The 21,327-nt window shown below is 44.0% G+C and overlaps 1 protein-coding gene across 2 annotated transcripts in view; it reads left to right on the top strand.

Annotated features, from left to right (window-relative positions):
• The window catches only part of PALD1 (phosphatase domain containing paladin 1), a 128,584-nt gene that overhangs the window by 38,131 nt on the left and 69,126 nt on the right, over window positions 1-21,327 (top strand). Inside the window, exon 1 of one of the 2 annotated variants that reach the window (XM_075610753.1) lies at window positions 6,546-7,031. The exons of the other annotated variant lie outside the window; for it this stretch is intronic. The gene's annotated coding sequence lies outside the window, so the exon portion shown is untranslated. Of the gene's footprint in view, window positions 1-6,545; window positions 7,032-21,327 lie in introns of those variants that run through there. 2 annotated transcript variants of the gene reach the window in all.

Below are 21,327 nucleotides of genomic sequence, written 5' to 3'. Positions count from 1 at the left end.
GTATAGCAGTTACCTTACATTGATCCTGCATTTCCTAGTTTAGTAAATGTGTATTTAATGTTTGACAGTATTGAGCATATGTCCAGCACTCTATTCACATGATATTCAGCTACAACACTGCACTCTCTAAACACTGCTTTATAACTTCAGCTTTATAACATGCTTTGCATTTGGTGTGCACCAGACTTACTGCAGCATTGTTGTTTCAGTTGGGGCACCTTGCTAATAACTCTGCCCAACGCGCTATATATACACTGTGTATCACTGCTATTGTGTTTTCTACTGTTTAGTTAATGCAGTGTTTAAAGAGCATTATGTGCTGACAATAGGGGTCAGTAACTATAAATGGGCACAATTATGCCCCTCTTACGACTGCTAGAGGTTACATTTTGCTCTGCCTGACTCCCATGATGACATAGAGCAGCAGTGCGCAAACTGGGGGGCGCGCCCCTCCTGAATTTCTAGGGGAAGCGTGGTGGTTACAGAGGCCCCGCGCTATTCCCCACGGCATTTAAATTAAATGCCGGGGGAGGCGTGAGGCCTCTGTTACTCCCTTACCTGCTCTCTGCCGGGTCTTCGGCGACGTGCGTCAAATGACACAGAGGGGTGACGTCACATGACCTGCGGCATCATTTGACGCCGAGTCCTTGGAGAGCGGGGGCGCGAACGCTGCGGCTATCGGGCAGCTCAAGAAGTTTGCGCACCCCTGACATAGAGCACTGTTTTTCGGTTCCTGGGGCACCCCTAAAGGGGTTTCCTGGATTTTTGAGGTCATTGGAAAATGACCAAATACAGAAGAATTTACAATGCCTCTGATCTCAGACACGCTATTAGAGAGGGTTGGGGTTACTTACAATGCATCTGATCTCAGACGCGCTATTAGAGAGTGTTGGGGTTCCATACAATGCCTCTGATCTCAGACACGCTATTAGAGAGGGTTGGGGTTACTTACAATGCCTCTGATCTCAGACGCGCTATTAGAGAGTGTTGGGGTTCCATACAATGCCTCTGATCTCAGACGCGCTATTAGAGGGTTGGGGTTCCATACAATGCCTCTGATCTCAGACGCGCTATTAGAGAGGGTTGGGGTTATTTACAATGCATCTGATCTCAGACGCGCTATTAGAGAGGGTTGGGGTTATTTACAATGCATCTGATCTCAGACGCGCTATTAGAGAGGGTTGGGGTTCCTTACAATGCATCTTATCTCAGACGCACAATAAGAGAGGGTTGGGGTTCCATACAATGCCTCTGATCTCAGACGCGCTATTAGAGAGGGTTGGGGTTCCTTACAATGCATCTTATCTCAGACGCACTATAAGAGAGGGTTGGGGTTCCATACAATGCCTCTGATCTCAGACGTGCTATTAGAGAGGGTTGGGGTTCCTTACAATGCATCTTATCTCAGACGCGCTATTAGAGAGGGTTGGGGTTCCATACAATGCCTCTGATCTCAGACGCGCTATTAGAGAGGGTTGGGGTTCCTTACAATGCATCTTATCTCAGACGCACTATAAGAGAGGGTTGGGGTTCCATACAATGCATGTGATCTCAGACACGTTATTAGAGAGGGTTGGGGTTCGGCAGAATTTCACATTATAATTATAGGGTTCCTTAACCAAAAAAGATTGGAAACCACTGACTGCGTGCTATATAAGATGCTTAAATGCCTTGGATTTAATTACAACAAACTCGGATCTACAGGACAGTAAACCTGTTCTAGCTCCCATTTCTATTCATTCTTTCAAGAAGTTTTTACATTCTTCCTTTCGTTCACTACAAACGATACCTGCTTGGAAATGTATGGGTTTTTAATTACCTTGGCAGTTACTTGCACAGAATTCATAAGAATAAGGCGTTAGAAATGACATACTTATTGTATCATTTATTTTGTGTTTTCTCCTAAAATATTGTCCTCTGTCACTGTTAGAGAGTCTCACAACATATTACAAGGTAAGGCAACTGCATGCATTTCTGTGGGGAAGCAGAATCACTCCGATGACAAGAAAAACAATGAAAAGAGACCCCTTGTGTCTAATACTTAGAGTGATCTAACAGGTGCTACTAGCCAAGCTCACAACCAACTAGGTGTTAAAAATTGCATTAAACAGCAATACTGGTTAACTTTAAAATTAAAACAAATTAAAAAATTATATATTTTACAATATATATATATATATATATATATATATATATATATATATATATATATATATATATATATATATATATATATACAGTGTTCGACAAACCTGTACATTTGCTCGCCCAGGGCGAGTGGATTTAACATCGTGGCGAGCTCCTATTGGCCTAAGCAGCACATGTTTGGTACTAGGTGGCGAGTAGATTTTTTTGTGTGGCGAGTAGATTTTTTTGGTGATTTGTCGACCACTGTATATATATATATATATATATATATATATATATATATATATATATATATATATATATATATATATATATAGTGCAGAATAAATGAGTTCTTCAGTATTAGGTGATACCTTTTTTATTGGACTAACAATTTATTGCTTGACCTGAAGAAGAGAGGAGAACTCTCGAAAGCTTGTCCTATGACATAAATTGTTAGTCCAATAAAAAAGGTATCACATAATACTGAAGAGCTCATTTATTCTGCACTATCGCAACTGGACTAACACGGCTACTTTCTGCTTTATATATATATATATATATATATATATATATATATATATATATATATATTTCAGCTCCTGGGATGCCCTGCTTCAATACTTACCTCCATAGTGGTGCCGGTATCTCTGCAAGCAGGAAAACTGTGATGCTTAATCTAATGGCGGCGTTTAAATGTCCCACGTCACATGGGCCAATAGGAAGCCGCGATGTTGTCCGGTGCTGCTGTCACGGGAGACCAGGTTATTTACGCCTTTTTACCGGGATCATTCATTGAGCAAAACAAAGTAATGAAATAAATTGTAATTTATTGGGCATAAATTCGCTTACGATACACAAAACACAGACAAAAAGACACACTTACTTTGGGACGGGTCGAAAACTAGACTTTCCTAGAAGAGTTTTACCCTGACCGGGACTTAGCCCGGAATATCCTGGAACTCAAATTGGCAGGAAATTTCATACACCACCGCTACGTTCTCTTCTGAGAACTGGGTCCCTCCTGACCGCGAGTTACTCCAAATCTCCTGGAACTCAAATCGGCATAAAATCCCAGCCTTGTCCGCTACGATCGTTTCTGTGAACTTGGGCGCAAAAGTCGGGACTTTCGAGACTGGCGGGCAGGCTTTTTTGGCTTGAAATCAAAGCCGGTTGCTCTACTATTCGGACAGAAGAAACTTTGAAAAGCCCGCCCGCGCTCTTACTACAGGGAACTCCGAATCTGATTGGCTCATCGATTCTTATAGTATTCTGAGTTTCATTCACAAAACTGAGCAGCCAATCGACACGTGGGAACTTTCCCAAGCCGGCTAGAAAAGCCGGGTCAGCGGGAAATTCGAAATAGCCAAGAGACATGCGCAAGCCTGCCACCTCTTTCCCTGGCTATCTCAATGCCACCCGCTGGGCTGGCTCCACCAGGTCTGGCAGAGCAAGTGGCATCCCGGAGGACGGCCATTGATCTCCGGAACTGGCACTCCGCCTTTCCCCGCTGACCAAACGCTATTTACACCTCTGGGCATCCTCTGTAAAATCACATTACCTTATATCAAAGTATATTGTCCTACACTTCTGAGTCTCTGGGTACAGGGGACAGAAAGGGAAAAATATTGTTGTTTTATTTCTATCTGCCTTATTCCTCATACACTTTCCCTTGGACTCAGTCTGGACTCTCAGAGTCCCCCATCAACCTTATATACGGTTGGAGCACCCACCAACCCTATACTGGTTGTAGGTCACCTGGGCACTAGCTGGGGTACCCCCCTTAACCTGGGAGTCCCTCAGCTACAGGAATACATGTTTTATCCCTGTGCCTCATTCTCCTTTCTGGGCTGTGCTGAAGCAGGGTACCCTAGTGGTGAGTCGTGCTTGCGTTTTCAAGGGAGGTATTGCCGGGACAATGTGCCTACATGTATCCGAGAATCAGGCATAATTCCTGGGTACATTTATAGGGGAACCGACAACTCGGGACCCCAACCTCCTAGGCACATTCTGTCAACTAAACAACAAATTTTAAGTGCGCAAAAAAACCCTCTAATGCAATAAGAGAATATGACCCATATACACCTATGTGATATAAATATAACACAACCTTTGAAGGTATATAGTCTGCAGCTGTGGATATAGGAGTGAAGAATCACCCCTAGAACTGAAACAATAGAAAACAAGCGCACTTTACGGCAAGGATTGCCTTACGGCAAGTCGTGAACTAGCCGCACAACTGCTTGGAGTTCCCGGAGAGACGAGCCTGACGGCGGCTCCAACAGGCACGGTGCCGAGACGTCCTTGCAGACTCCGTAAAGCCAGAACAAGACAGCCAGTGACGGCCTAAAACGGCGGACGATCGGTGCTACCTTATCCATCCTGGTGACACGGCGGTTGCTGCGGTTCTATGGTTCCTGTGCGTCTGGTGGTGCCTGGTAACATGTTAACCTAAGTGCACGATATGCCTACTTTTGTCCACATTGATGTACGCAGATATATACCTTTTAATACATTCTGTCAACTGTTCCTCCGCAAAACCCCCTTTGAAACTCATACCCTAGCAATCCCTGCTTGATTGCATGCCCGGAAAGAGAAAAACACAAAAAATAATTTTATTACATACAGTATAACACTGTGATACATTGTTACATTGATACATTGTTACTGGGTACAAGAGCTGACTCTCTGGGACCCTTACACACGAATCAGGGGTAACCAAAACGGGCTTGACCTTTATTTGAGAGCCTGGTTACCCCCTACCATCACAGCTGCTTCCTATTGGCCCTTGTGACCTGGACCTTTAAACTCCGCAGAGCTACCCCCTCCATACACCCTACTGAGGTAAGTATCTCTGGAAGCAGGGGGTCCCCAGAGCTGATATGAACGGGGTTCAGATCTGGAGACCCTGTGCTTCAAACCTGTAATAACAAAATAAATATATATATTAAGTTAATCCGTTCTGCTTTGAAAGAAATGTAGCCCATAGTTACTCAACTATCTCCAGTTTCAGAGTACAATGATCCAGCCTGGATTTTGAATTCCCATTTGTGGGTCTGTTAGCAACTTTGGTTTGATCGAGTAAGATGTAAGGAAAGGTGGCATCATTCTCGCAGTGTTCACCTGGAGTTAGTTGGTGGGTATTATACAGCCACTGCACACTGTTAAGTAGATAACTTAAATAAGGCTGCAAGGAAATAAAATGCCAACATTTTGGGCCCCGATTTGCTTACAATGTAATTTTCTTTATATCCTAAAGATCAGTGCATTGGGACTTTAGTTGTTTTGATAAGATAGCCACATTCCTCACCAAGTTTCCTGGCTTTACCCATTATAGAGACAGTGTGGTCAAAGTGTGATGGTTTTAGAGATTAGAGTACCACTATTTTTTATACACTAACCCAGATACCCACTATTGTTTGTTTACTAACCAGGAGTACTGTACCACTATTTAAAATTTTTTTAAATAAACTTGGTTACATTTTTCTTTTAAACATTAGGGGATCAAAACATTTAACAGGCATAGTACAAATCATTTTTAATGGCTTTTTAACCAAGGAAGTGAGTTAGATCTGCTACTATGTAGTTTGCAGTGTCGCCTTTCAACTAGCTGCTACTACGTATGTCAGGGGTTCTCAACCTTTTATGAGCACGGTAATAGCTACTGTACCTTCCATCCTGTATTGCTAGGGGGCGCGGCGGCTACAGAGGTCCCGCGCTCTCCCCAAAGGCATTTAAATTAAATGCCGGAGGGACCGCGCAAGGCCTCTGCAGCTTCTCCTACCTGATCTTCGGCGACGTGTCGCCATGGTAACCGGCGTCACGTGATGTCGTTTTGCCAAGGCAACGTGATATCACATGACCCCACTACGTCATTTGACGCCAGAGCCGAGGAGGAGGTGGGGCGCGAGCCGGGAGCTAGGCAGGGGGGCGCAGGTTAAAAACTTTGTGCACCCCTGCTGTATTGTATCTTTCTTTGTGTTTGGTCTCTTCTGTAACCTTAAATGTTTTCTTTTTTCTTTTTGTAACTGATTCTGTAAACAATAACTCTGAGTTTGAAGCAGGGGATTCTGGTTCAATTCCCTGTGTCAGCTCCTTGTGACCTTGGTCAAGTCACTTTATCTCCCTGTGCCTCAGGCACTATAATCATAGATTGTAAACTCATCTGGGCAGGGACTGTGTGTGTAAAATTCCTTTGTGCTGCGTATCATGCACTGCATTGTATGAAATAAAGTTTTTTCTTCTCTATCACACACACCACATTCACTGCGGGGAGGCTGCGATCCACCTTTCCGCCCTCTTCTCTGTGCTGTGCTGACAGAGGAGAGCGAGTCGAGGTGGACCACAGCCTCCCAGACAGCGTGGGACACGCCCGCTGAGCAGTGTTTCCTGCGGCACCCTGGTTGAGTGTTTCCTGCAGCACCCAGGTTGAGACAGCAGTGCTGTGATCTAGCTGCTGCTCTGTAGGTAGCCCTCATGTGCGTGCAGCATCTGTTGCCAGGAGTCTGTGATTGGCAGAGCGGTTTGTGATGGAACTGGCCCTCTTCTGCAAGTCCGCCCCCACATCCTCCAGCACACAGACAGTCAAGGCTGTTATGAAGAGAAATATGTTGCTCCAGCAAAGCCTCTTTCTAATTCAATGTGCTCAGCCCTCAGCACGACAAATACCACTATAACAGTGATTTGCTCTGCTCTCCCCCCGCTCCCTTGAAGGAAACTCGTGGGATATTTGGGACTGTTTCACCATCACTGGGGTCCTAGATGGATTTTCCTGACTTGCAAGAGGATCTTTTAAATCCACGGAGATAAGCTGAGATCTTATTTCCTGGTTTGCACATTTCATTTAAACGCTGTTTGCAGAGCAAAGAGGAAACTGAATGACCAGTTGAGCAGCTGGAAATAAGGTATAGTTGAGCATCATGATTGCATTGTTATGTTGTTTTTGGCACAAATGTGTGTACTTCCATGGAAGTTGTATTTCCATTCCTGTGGTGCCATTTTCACGATGTGGACTGGAACAGCTGGTGTTGCTTTTATATATTACAGACTAATCCACATGTCTACTCTGTGTTTTTCCTGAATTGTATCTTGTATGGCTTGTATGCATCGTATATAGATGTGTGTAAGTTAAATGCCACTCTTCTGTATAGCACTTGTGAATAGGTGCATTGATTGCTATACAATTGCTTATGAATTGGTATGTATATATATATATATATATATATATCTCCAATGCCAAGCTGTTTCAACGTGTGCATACTTTTAAGGTAGTGTCTTATTGAAGGAGCTGTGATCCATTATAGGACAAAAGTGAGTCCTTTTAATATGTTGCAGTGTATTAAATGACTTGACAGCATTTTAGGATCCCTGCAGGAATGATGTGAACCATCTTTCAATTAACTGTACGCAGGCATATACATCACATTATAGCTCCTAGCATGTGTGTATATAGACGTACAGACTGTTTGACATTAAATAAATACTTGATTTTAAAGCGACCAATCTTTCTGCTTCTTCCGATGCTGTACTCCTGTTTAAAGATGCTCATTCCTTCCAACTTGCCTTTGCAGTCCCTGACAAATATTTTGTGAGGAAAACAAAGAAAATGAAAGCACTCTTACAAAATATAGATCTTAGTTTTTTTTTTATTCGTCCTTTCCAATTAACATTAGTAGTTGTAAAGAAACTGCAAACAGGTTGATATTATCCTCATTACTTCTACAGCAGAAACTTCCAAAGTGAGCAGGGGGTTACAAACAGATACCTCGTGTTACTGCAAAGAAAGGCAAGCTTCTAATCAACGTGGAAAGTAGGAAAGTAGTGCAGGGGTGGCCAACTCCAGTCCTCAAGGGCCACCAACAGGTTAGGTTTTCAGGATATCCCTGCTTCAGCACAGGTGGCTGAGCCACCTGCTCAGAAGCAGGGATTTCCTGAAAACCTGACCTGTTTTGACTGAGCCACCTGTGCTGAAGCAGGGTTATCCTGAAAACCTGACCTGTTTTGACTGAGCCACCTGTGCTGAAGCAGGGTTATCCTGAAAACCTAACCTGTTTTGACTGAGCCACCTGTGCTGAAGCAGGGATATCCTGAAAACCTGACCTGCTGGGGGCCCTTGAGGACTGCACTTGGCCCCAGCTGAAGTAGTACGTAAAGCAATATTAATGTTTAGTGGGAGCAGGCTGCCCCGACTTTACTGTTCACTGACAAGTTGCAGTGAATGTATAGGGTTAAGCACTGCATGTAAGTAAAGGGTTAAACCCATTGGCACCAGATCTGCATTGCAGGGCCTTCCAGCACCTACGGGGGTTAAATGAAATCCATGCTTTTCATGTGATTGCAATGCTGATGAGTGATTTGAGTGTTTTGGAAGTTGCATTAGCTGTGCAGATACTCTGATATCAGAAACACACGGGGAAGGATGCTTGTTGCTACACACTTTGCTTGTATTTATGCTGAAGGTTTTCTGCCCACTGCCTCTCAGACTCTTTTGTAAATTCCCCAGCCCCCCTCCTGAGCTATTATGACTCCGCTTTCTTCCTCCAGCCCCCACTAATGTAATTCTACACCCTCCCCCTGATTTGCAGCTCATCTTTTATTCTTCAGAGCCCAGGGAAGAGACGTTTGGGCCAGGGGTTGGGTAATAGAATATGTTCCTATTGTAGCTATGAATGCCTTCAACTTCTGAGAACTGGTGCATATTGCAGGTTCCTCTGGCAATCAAGTGATTGAACTGCAGTTTCAATAACTTTCCAAACAATCCTTTACCAAAAACAAGAAGAAGATCTATTACCTCTTATTTTGATCATATATTTTTAATTGCAAAATCTTACCGTAGCTTTTGTAGAAATCAGTGTTAAATATTATTCTTACAGATATCTTGGTGATTGCTATTTAATTCCTCCCTGATCGCTGCATGTCTGTAATCTAAGCAGCAGATTCAAAGCCCTTGATTTATCTGAGAATTAAGGCTCCATATCGTTTGTATTCTGTGATGTGTTATGCTGTTTAGAGTTACATCTTTAGGTTTACATTTGAAAAACTATTAGACATAAATTACCAGAGGAAATTAAAAATGTCTGATTAGATGCTACAAGTGAACGTTCAATATATCTTACTAACCTGGCCTGTACCATCCACATTAGAAACTTTGCTATGTGAAGTGGTCATTTTAGTAATCCAAAGTACAGAACCAACACAGTGAGATTTATCTGAGGGACTCCCTCACAGTTGGTATAAAAGTGCTCTGCTACCTTTGTCTCAATGGTTTGCACTAGTAACCTACAGCCATACTACCCTGAAAATGCCCGATCTCGACAGCTAAGCAGAATGAGGCCCGATTAGTATTGGGTGGGGAGACAGCCTGGGAATACCAGGTGTTCTAGGTCTGTATTGTCTGACACAGCTGTACGAATGGCAATGGGTCACATGCTGTATAAAGACCAAGATTGTTGGCCTATCCAGCTTGGACAAACTCAGTGCAGTAACATCAACAGATGTATGTGTAAAATAACAGCGGCTAAAGAAGTTAACTTTCCAAAAAGATTGGGGTCAAAGTATAATTGAATTATTGATGTTTCAAAATCCACTTCAGACTTTCCAACTGTCCCTCCTAGGACCAAAGTGTACGAATGGCAGTGACATGTTTAAATCTGGGCGATTTGATGCCTTTTGAACTAAAATCTGACACTGATAAGTAATAACATGGAGAGATGAGACGTGGCTACTGCCTTTTGTCTGATGTCACTGTGTTCAACTAGAGTTTGCACAGGCAAGACTCCCGTCTCTTTCCCTCACCTTCACTGTCTCGCAGGGAGGGATATCAGAAAACACCTCCAGGCAGACAACGTGTCATTTCAAAGTTTCCTAACATTTATTAGATAAAGACACTCTACAGATCAATGTCTTGGCATACATAAGCCTTCATCAGCTCTTTACTTTGGTCAGCTTCATGACTCTTCCCCTCCATCCCAGGTCAGCTCTGATTGGCTTAGCACCGCCTAGCCAGTCGGCATACCCCGCACCAGGCATATTTGGTAGAGCCGGGGCGGCTACCAACAGGTCAGGTTTTCAGCACAGGTGGCTCAGTCAGAGCTCAGGTATATCTACTTTACCACTGTTTTGGCCTCGGTGTAAGACTTGCCTCTTCCTTCTGGCTTTTCCTGTCTAGCAAAACCATTGTATATCATTTTAATTTGTTTGACTGGAAAGTATTGAGATGCCCCCCCTTACGTGGAGGTGTGTATGTATGTATATATATATATATATATATATATATATATATATATATATATATATAAATGATGATGATGTAAGGTTGTCCTAAAATACCTGACCTGTTGGTGGCCCTGAGGGCTGGATTTGGCCACCCCTGGCGTAGAGTGAAAACGAGTGAGAAACACTCCCCATGCAAAAGGATAAATAAATTGTGCTTCATTTCAAAAGAAACACAAGCAGGTTTTTGCTTTAAGCAAAGCTATATTAATTTTAAGGACGGCTGTTATATTCTTCACAAAATGTTGTTTCCTGGCCATCACGCAAGGATTACACCCTTCAAACAATATTGTAATGAACGGAGCAGATAAATAAGTACATGGCAATTAAAAAATAAATTGTACTTAATCTGTCACATTTCATCCAAAAATAGTTTAACCCCATTAAGGTTTACAGGTGTCATTTAATATGGAGCTGAAAGCAACAGGCACATTTCATCTCCAAATATGTTGCATGTATTTAGTGTACCGTGCCTGATACTGTGAGCATCATTAATTGCGAATAATGACATTTCAAAGCAATGCTGCAGGTTAAAGTTCTGCACTGTTTACCATGGAGCAGAACCGCAAATTCCCATGCAAGCTGGGAGTAGCTTAGTACCATGAATCACATACTGTTTGGTAAGGAAATGCAGTTTGTTTTTATGTGGACGCATATACCAAAATAGCCTTGCACATTCATGCCACTAACCGCCAGTACCAATCCCCCATTCTGAATCATGTGAACCATGTACATAGATAAAAATAAACAAATGGCTATATAATGGCACGTAGTCGTTGGTTCTGTATTGTGAAGCTGATAGTCATCTACAAAGCAAACAGATAAAGGGGCAAACCAAGCAGGCGATTAAAAAAAATATTACTTTTTTGTAACATAGGTTTGAAGCAGGGGGTCTCCGGAGCTAAACCGCATTAATTTCAGTTCCGGAGGGCCCCTGCTTCCCGAAATACTTACATCTGCATGGGGTGCCGGTATCTCCTGCAAGTTTAAAGCTCCCGCGTCACGCGGGCCAATAGGAAGCTGAACCTGATGATGTCACAGCTTCCTATTGGCACACATAGCGCAGGAGCGTTGAAAAGCGGCCATTATGTGATCCCTGCTAGCCGAACGTAGCCAGGTAAGAATCTCGGGAAGCAGGGGGACCCCAGACTTGAAATGAATGGGGTTCAGCTCTGGAGACCCCCCCTGCTTCAATCCAATGTTGAAAATAAAAGAAAACGACAATTTGCCCATGATGTACCAGGTACTGGAAACGTTAATTGGTCTGCTGCTTCTGTACTTTTTTTTTTTTTAACCTTGTTTTAGCTTTCCACGCAGTGTCATGCAGACGTCTGGAGGTTTAGGAAGATTGCGGTATTAAAGGCAATTATGGAAAGTACAAGGCGACAAATTGTGGACTAGATTTATCAAACAAAGCTAGACCTCGAGGCACCTTATGCCCTATTAACAGAAAAAGAACAAAATGGGCTGGGCACTGTGATAGTAGGGGCAGAATGGCTAGCATAGTAAGGTTAAGCTCAGCAATTGCTCCTACCCGTCCAGAGGGAGCTGCAGGATTTCCACTGCAGATCCATTTTATGTGGCTCATCTGACCCAAACCCCTGTGTTTTACAATGTATTCCTGTATGTGTAATTCTTTATTCAATGTATTCCTGTGTACTGTACAGTAGCTGTGAAAATGTATTTGGTTGTTCCCTTGGTGTGCTAGGTTAGTGGTTCACTTACCCAGCCTGAACACCAAGGGAACTGTTTTTTTGCTAGTCGAGAAGAGGGAGGTGCAGTGCCGGGAGCACAAAGGGGGAGAGTGGGGATAGGCGGCCCTCATGTCTGGGATATATTGGTCCGAAGAGCAGAGGCATTGTCTGCCCAGCCACTGAGGTGCCTACCTCTGCGGGAGATATCCAGCCAGCCACGAGGAACCGTTGTTAGATATGAGTCTTGTTTTGATTGGCCGGTTTGAAATTCCCACTCCTGTAAGCCTGCCCCTGGGGGCCGTGCTGGCCCACAGTTACACCCCCAGGCCGGATTGGCCACCACAGACGGGCCTTCACGCTGTGTTTGGTCCACAAGCAGCATGTTCGCTGTGATTGGGCGCGACTCCGTCTTCCATGCTTTCATATGGGGATAGGTGTAAAGCAGAGCCGGTCTGAGCTCCACAGACTGTCCCGGAGTTAGCGTGTAAGCTAACGAAGCGGTGTGCTCTGAGGCTTTGCCGGAGACACCGTGTACGAGCTTTGCTGGAGATACCAAAGACGAGGTTTGAGAGCGGGAGATTTGAAGTGCTCATGTGCGAACTGCACCTAGTTAGGTACGATTCCCCATGAGACCACTGGTTTGGTGCGTTATAGCTCTTTTGGTGTATTGTGCTGTGTCTGATGGCTCCGGACATACTAAATATCTTTTATTTGACTCCTTTGTCCTGTTTTGTGCCTTGATCCCGGGGAATCGTCCTGTTTTCCTGTGACAAGCACCACTTAGTAATTATGGTCGGCAAAAAATCCTATATCAATTTTTTTTAAATAAATCCGTTCTGTAGTATTAGATAATACTGTCTGCGTTTTTTTTTTTTTTTTAAACTCCAAATGTCATTTTTTTTTTACTGTACTGCAGCAACCATTTAGAAAGTTATATCCACTTCCTCTTTTGAAACAGACTCTGACACACCTTTTTGACCTCTGCCCTTTGGCAACAAAGTATCACAAATAGATCTGTTGCTGTGTTCCAAACAGCAGACTGTCTATTGCTCTGAAAGCTGTAACAATAATGTGTTACACTTAGTAATATAATGTTACATACAAGCTGCAGCATAAAACAAAAAGAAATACCGGCGCCTAATGAGTCCAAATAGTGGAATCCTGGATATCCAGTAGAGATAGCTCAAGTCCCAAGATGATCAACAGTCTCTTAGGGCCTCATGCAGAGAGCAGCGCTATTTAAAATCTCGCCATTTTCCGGAGAAAATCGCGCAGAAAACAGCTGAAAATGGAGAGGTAGGAAAAACGCGCCATTTTTTTTCCTATTTGAAAATCTCGCCGCGCGGCTGGCGAGAAACTACATCTCGCCAGTCTGAAAAATATCCTGAATTCAGAAAGGCGCGCTCGCCATCTAGCGGCTGTTTTTGGCGCGGTTTTCTTCAATTTTCTCCGCCAACTAAAGTTGGCAAGAAGCAGGAGCTCGCCGGCTATAGGGAAAAAAATAAAAAAATGCGCGATTTTTTATTTCCCTTTCAGCTGCGCGCATCTCCTCATTTACAATTCTCCACATGCAGTAATGCTAAAAATAGCGGATTTCGCCCATTTCTGCATATGGAGAATAAAACTCTCCATTAAACCTACTTTTTATTCCCCTCTCCAATTTTAAATAGCGCTGCTCTCTGCATGAGGCCCTTAGTCTTTAGATGATCAGATAGGACCTCGTTCATAGGAAGTGGAACATGAAATGAAAAAAGAGATATTTAGTGCAACACAGCTTAAACAAAATACACAGACATAGATTGGCAAACTGGTTGACAATGGGGACAAGACAGACAGACAGACACACAAAGACAGATAAACACAATGCAAAGCTAATGATAAAAATTAGTACAAGCTGCAGCATTTCACAGACTACAGCACAAAGTTAGAAGGCGGCCATTTCGATAAGCACAAATTTCGAGAGGCATAAATGTTACATATTTATAACAGGAGAACCAAACGATTGCCAGCTTAGGTAAGAATGTAGAATTATACATTGTCACATGCGTTACATATAAAAAGAAGAAGAAAGGTGGGGGGATGTAGTATTTTTGCTTTAAAACACTGTGGATTGTTTCCAGCAAGATAAGAAATGCAGCTCCCACCTCCCATCCGGATAAGTAAGGGCTGGTCCCCGCTGGCTACTGCAATGCCCGCTGTGGCGGACGATGCAGGGACGAGAGCCCTCCCCTCAATGGCGCCGGGCCCGCTGAGAGGGGGGGCCGCAGCGCTATGGTGCGAGTTGCTCCTGCTCTCAATAGAATTGAGAGCAGGACTCGCTACGGAGCGCTAAGCCACGCCCCCCGGTGGTTCAGCCAATGAGGGCGAACCTGCCGGGTGACGTCATGGCCGCGCCCCCGTCACTCCCCCGCCACGCCCCCCCCCCCTGTCTTTTGGTCTGCGGCTCCCTGCAGACCGGGGAATTGGCTGCACGCGCCGCCAGTCTCGCGGGCGCGCTTGCAGCGGAGTTACTGGGGCCTCAGCCTAAGGCCTCGGTCCCGCTGCGCTCGTTGGCGCGGGCGGCCACACGCGAGTTCCCCACCAGCAGGGGAATCCTGCGGAGCCGGTCCCCCCTGGCGGCACAGCGCACTACACGCTGTGGCGCGTCAGCCGCTAGGGGACACAAGAAAATGGTGATGTCTAGCGTTGACGCGTCACGTGGTGTGGCTGTGAGCCAATGGGGAGGGGAGGCTTCGGGAGGAGGAGAGGCTTCGGGGAGCGGGGAGGAGTGTGGAGTGAAAGCGTGAGTGCCTGTCTGTGTGTGTGTCTGAGTGCGTGCGTGGCTGTCTATGTGTGTCTATGAGTGCGTGAGTGCCTGCCTGTGTGTATGCGCGCGCGCGTGTGTGTGTGTATGAGTGCGTGAGTGCCTGCCTCTGTGTGTGTGTGTGTGTGTGTATGTATGAGTGCCTGTGTGTGTGTGTTTTACTTACCATCAGCAGCTCCCTCCTGCAGCCCGTGGAGGGAGGGAGGGGGGGGGGGGAGAGTAGCGGGTCCCTCCGCTCAAGCCACGCCCCCCTCCCTGTCAATCCTCCCACTCCCGCCCACCTCCCGCTCCGGCTACCGCTCCCTACAGACCGCATATCGCGGTCTGTGTAGTGTCAGCGCACCGCCTGTCTGCAGTGCGGGCGGGCTGACTCTGGGAGCGGGGCCTTAGCCTAAGAGGATGAGGGCAGAGACATAGAAAAGCTTGGTGGCGCTTTTGGTAAATGGACCAATGTTTGGAGACCACTGGTCCCAAAAAGGTTCCCACCTTTTCCCCTTAAACCTGCAATGAAGGGGAAACACTTTCTGATTTGAGCCCCATGCCCATCTTAGCCGAGCTTTGACATCGCCGCAACCGAGCAATGCAAGGAACTGTAACCGTGACAGGCTCTGGGAACAGAAGCCCTGTGTAATTTCTCCACTTTCTAATCAGACTGCAGTGGCTTTCTATGAATAGAGAGAAATTGCAGTGTTTGGTTTCAAAATAGGCAGTTCCTTTGTCAGGCAGTGACTGACAGTGTCATGCACTACAGGCCGGCATTATTGTGCTTTTTCTTTAATGGCTTGTACCCCCTTTGCTGTTAGAAGGGGTTAAAAAGGTCAATCTACCCCATAACAAATCATTGCAAACTGTATTACTATACTGCTTATTGTTTTTTTAAATACAGGTTACTTTAATTAGCTACAGAGTAGTATCTGACTCTTCAAAAAATGTGTAAATAGAAAGTAGATTTTTTTTACACTTTATTGCAGGAGTGGCCAGCTTCAGGAGGTGGCCATACTCAAAGGTAATCTTAGAACACCGAAAGAGAGACGGTTGCATGAATACAAATTTATGCAACTGTTCAGGACACTTAGTGGTGGCCTAAACCGAGACTGCAGCTTCATGAGTCACTACCCTGAAACAAGACAACTCTCTTCCCATGAGTGCTAAAGGCCATGTCTATACACACTGCGCTATATGAATGCACACACAGCTGTCCCTTACACATACATATGTACAATGTAATTCTATCCCTATATACCAATATGGACCACATACAGCTCAACCCCGTTATAACGCGAATCCACTTATAACACAATGCAAGCGTGGCTCCCAATTTTTGTATTTATGAATACTTTACAACACGATTATTGGTATCTTAAATACTTTATTGTACAATTGCACATTATTTCTAACGTGATCCGCTTATAGCGCGATGTGATTTTTTTGGACCCCAAGCACAGCGTTATAAGGGGGTTGAGCCGTAATATCTACACACATTAACAGTAATGCAACACCCTCTTACTTTTCTACACCTACCCACACCATTGGTATACACTGCCACACACCTTTTGTAAAGCGCTGTATACACTGTGGGCACTTTATAAATTTATATTTACACGCATACACATACACACTCTTACATCACTAACATTCAGGAACCATTCAACACCTTAAGTCATAAATTGCATACTGCACAGGGAGGAGGGATAGGTTTCAGTCAGATACATTCCAGGATGCACTGTTTTTAAGTAAAACCCTTTCTTGCTTTATCCATTGTAACATCGCCGGAAGAAGAGATCAGTGTATCTTGAAAGCTCGCACAAATAAAAGCATTTCGTTAGCCACAGAACGGTATCATCTGTTCGTTTTTAATTTATTTATATATCTCAAAAATGAATAGACGATATCGTTCTGTGGCTAACAAAATGCTTTTAGTTGTGCGAGCTTTCGAGATACACTGATCTCTTCTTCCGGCGATGTTACATACACATACACACGCACACGCACACACACACACACACACACACACACACACACACACACACACACACACACACACACACACACACACACACACACACACACACACACACACACACACATTAACCCTTTGGGTGCCCTATAGATGTAGCTAGGATGTCATGGGGTCTACACTTCAGGGCTCCATGATGTAGTAGCTATGTCATAATGTACCTGCTTGCTTCTCTTGGGGAGATCACGTTCTGTGGACCCAATCTATGAGGAAGTGGTACGTAAGGAAGAAGATATTTCCCCTTCTGTTCTAAGGCTAGATCCTCGCTGCCTGCTGCAGCGCCCACTATGGTGAGCGCTGCAGGGACAAGAGCCACCCCTCAATGGGGCTGGGCCCACAACCAGGGTTGGCCGCCGTGTTGCGCGGCCTGATTTTTCTGAAGACAAAAAAATCTGTATTCGGATCTGGCGACGGAGGGGTGGCCACGCCCCCCAGCGGTTCAGCCAATGAGGGCGAACCTGCCGGGTGACATCATGGCCGCACCCCCCGTCTTTCTCCCTGCAGCTCTGCACAGACTGGGGAATAGAGCTGCACGCGCCACCAGCCTGGCAGGCGCGCGCACAGTGCCGACACAGGGGACGAAGCCTATGATTGGTGACGGAGCGATCACATGATCAAATATATTAATATATGTGGTGTAAACAGTTAAGGACAGTGGTGGTTAATTGAGATCATTTCAACTCAAGATCTCTAAATCCCCTTTTTCACTGTCGACCATTTAAAATCTCAGAAGATGCAACAAAATGCCGTATAAAGGCACATCCAGTCTCTCCGACATATGATAAATTATCTTCTCAAACGACGATTCCTTCCGGATAATTACATAACCATTTACGCTGGCCTCAAGTGGTTCATCTTCTTTTCTTATAATCCCTCAAGCTTCTTCATACCAGATATATTTCAATTAGCATTTTCCACGGTCTTCTGACTCTTTTTTTTTTTTTGCTTTAAACTCAAGTACTATTTTCTTAATTTGTTTTACTTGTTGTGTCCTAAATTTTTTTCGTACTCGGTACTTTTTCATGACACACTTAGCCAAGGGTCATGAGAACCTGCCTTATACCACTCTGCAGTATTTATTGCTCTGGAAAGTAGGACCATGCCCCAAGGCCAAGACATCTCCTTGACGTCCTCTGATGTTGGGATCTGCTTCTTCTTGGCACGCATCTGATTCTTCACGGGTGTCTACATACACAAACGCACTGTAACTGGCAGTACAGCGAAGCTAAAATAAGGGTATGTTATGGTAGGGAGAAGGTTATTCTGGCAGTCATGGGGTTACACTGAATTATAGGCACAGTCTCATGTAACAGTCAAATTATATTCTTTGAACAATGTATTCATTCTTCCTTAGAAATAATCCATCACCCTAATTGATCTGTGTATTTTTAGTGGGTGCTCTCAATCGGAATTGTAAGATGCACTTCCCCAAAAGACCCACAATAAACTAAACGAAAGACGGTATGTTTTGCGGGCTACAGAAAAAAGAAAGGGGAGCAAGGGAAATAATAACACACAATAAAATACATCTCATAACAAACCCTAGAATACAATATACAGAAAAAAGGGGAGAAGGGGACATTCTCCACCCCCCCTCCCCCCTGCGGCTCAGCCTAGGCGTACATTGAGAAAATGTGTCTGGGACATTAGAGCACAATACAAAAACTCTGGTGAGCAATAGGGGAACATGGCCCCAACCTGCCTTCAGCAGGAGAATATGGGGTGGTGGTGGGGGGGGTTGGTATTCCTCCCTTAGGAAAGATGTTATTTTTTCCATGTACAACACATACTTAATATTCATTATGTTAATGTCGGGTACTGTGCGTTTGTTCCAGAGGTTGGCAACTCCTCGATTACCAGGAGAATGTGTATCCAATTTACATGAGTTCGGAGGAGTCTACCTTGCAAGACAAACCCAAGAGTTCGGAACAAGCGACATGTCTACCATAGAACTGATTACGGTGAATACCTGTCTCCAAACTGGGGCTACGACTGGACAGAACCACCATGTGTGTGAATGGAAACCATTTTGCTCACAACCCCCAAAAACCGAAAGGGGATAACGCATTATTAATGGCATGTACTATAACACAGGTCCGGTACTATTTGAATAACTTGTTGATCAACCAGCAAAAAAAGCTAAATTGATTGAAAGGAGACCCGGTGGTTTTATTGTTTCTTTTAACGCATTACCTCTCGCCTCCCAGCCAAGACCTAAACCATAAAGGATATGATAGATAACAGTGGTTTTGCCACCCAGCCAGAAACCTACACTGCAGCATCATATGAAAACACCAGTGAAACACATGATCAATAATGACATCCACAGGGAGAGTGGGGAAGTGTGACCACTCGAGCCTACCTAACATCAGATGAGACTGTTACTATTAACTTGCCCTGCTATAAACTAAATATTCCACCTAAAACTTCCAAGCCACCTGTCCGCCTAATCACAGAACCCTGCTCACCTACCCAGCGACAGCACTTGAGCCAAACCCCTAACCAACATCTACACAGTACCAAGCACCTCAGCGTGATCTCCCCCGAAAATACCTATCCCCAACCGACTACCAAACAAAAACATTAACCAAGGTGAGCTGGGGGGGGAATCCACATGACATTTGGTGCACATCACATAAATCCTCAAATTGCATCACTTGGGGACTATGGAAGCACTACACAAATTAAAATACCAATACTTAAAAAAAAAAGAAAAGAACCATTCACTGGCCCCTTTGGTTGTAGGTGGGACAGTACCTTGGAGTCTAATGTAAATGCAATAGCAGTTTGTGAGATAAATTGACAATATTACAGCAGACTATTGTGACATTGTGTGTGACACTGCCTTGCCTGAAGGCTTGTTACTATGTTACAGACGCCTCTTACCAACTCGGTGAGCATGTTCAAATCTACAACGAAAGTCTGATCTTTACATATTCCAAACAAGCCTTATTGTTCGGTTGAAACATGTTCGAAGGTGGATCATCCAGTGATTAAGTTGAAAGCTTTGCAGGCAAAAAGAGGGAGTGAAAAACGTCTGAAGCTTGGTGTTTTAACCCCTGCCCTGCCAGACTGTCTGGGAAATCATTCTGATATTATATATATATATATATATAACATTTCTAACTTTCCCCCTGTTCATCCACTGGTGCAAAGTTTTTGGTGCATCATTAATGGGGGGTGGGAGAAGAGAGAGAGAGAGAGAAAGGGGGTGTTATAAGCACTTTTCTTGCATTCTACACATCACTCTATCCTAATCCTTTAAATTGAATTCAATCCATAAAACGCTTCAAAGCTGCATCTCTGAGAAATCCTGTAGCTATTTTTGTATTTTGCCGTGGTGTAAAAGCCACAGGTTGGCTTTCGTCTGGTTGCTGACTCAGAAATAGATGTTTTTAAGTGATAATCCTGCACTGAAGAATACTATTTATACCCAGACGGGGAATCATATAAACATGTTTCTTCCAGATCCACACTTCAGAAAGCTTTCTAATTTTAGGAAATTATTGAAGACCGGTGTGTGCTACAGTGGCTGCTCAGTAGTTGACTCTACCCACCTGTACTTGTTCAGTGTATTTTTAACCTGAACTTTGAGAGCTGTGCAGCAGAATCACTTCAGTCTTATTAATGGGGAGACCTTGCAGGTCTACAGATATTTCAGGTGTTCGTCTCTGCGTCCTAGGGAAATAAACCTGAATGTAGCTGGCAAGCCAGAGACTAAAGGTAACACGGTGACCCCATGCAATGGAGACCCAGGCAATGACTGGCAGTAACCAAGATATGGGACTATAATTACTTAGCAGTTCTATTCCATAAGACACCTTCGGGCACTGAAAGGTGTCTAATTAGAATAGCACCATTTAAAGAGGTAGTCTCTTTTTGTTTTAATATATGCAGCCTTTGATTACCTTTCTTGAAAACAAATTACTTACACTGTCAATCTATTCATTGTCTCATGTTCGATCAGCAAAGGTACTGCTTCTCAGGGTTCCCTAAATGGCTGCCTTTCAGTTTCAAATCAATGCTTCAGTCGGTGTAACTCAGCAGCTACAATGTATTCTTATATTACTAAGGTAACATTAGCTATTAGTTTGCAGCTCAAACTGCTGGGAATATTGGCAACACATTATCACAAACGGAAGTGTTGCAAATATCTTACATTGCTGGAGATGTGCTAAGACCTACAATTTATTTATATATTATTATTAAAACTCATAGAAAAATGGCAGAGTTGAATTTAAAAAGAAAAAATATATACTAAGTTTTATCTAGTACTACAGAATTGATTTATTTAAAAAAAAAAAAACCCACCACATGTAGGATATTGCATGGATTGCTCCATTGTATGGAGCTTAATCCTAAATACATTCAGTTTGGCCCGTCTAAATCAACTTTTTTTGAAAGCTTTATCGCAT

This window comes from Ascaphus truei, chromosome 8, assembly GCF_040206685.1.
Source record: "Ascaphus truei isolate aAscTru1 chromosome 8, aAscTru1.hap1, whole genome shotgun sequence".
Taxonomy (NCBI): domain Eukaryota; kingdom Metazoa; phylum Chordata; class Amphibia; order Anura; family Ascaphidae; genus Ascaphus; species Ascaphus truei.
The sequence above is the reverse complement of the archived record's forward strand: the minus strand, read 5'-3'. Positions and strand labels throughout refer to the sequence as shown.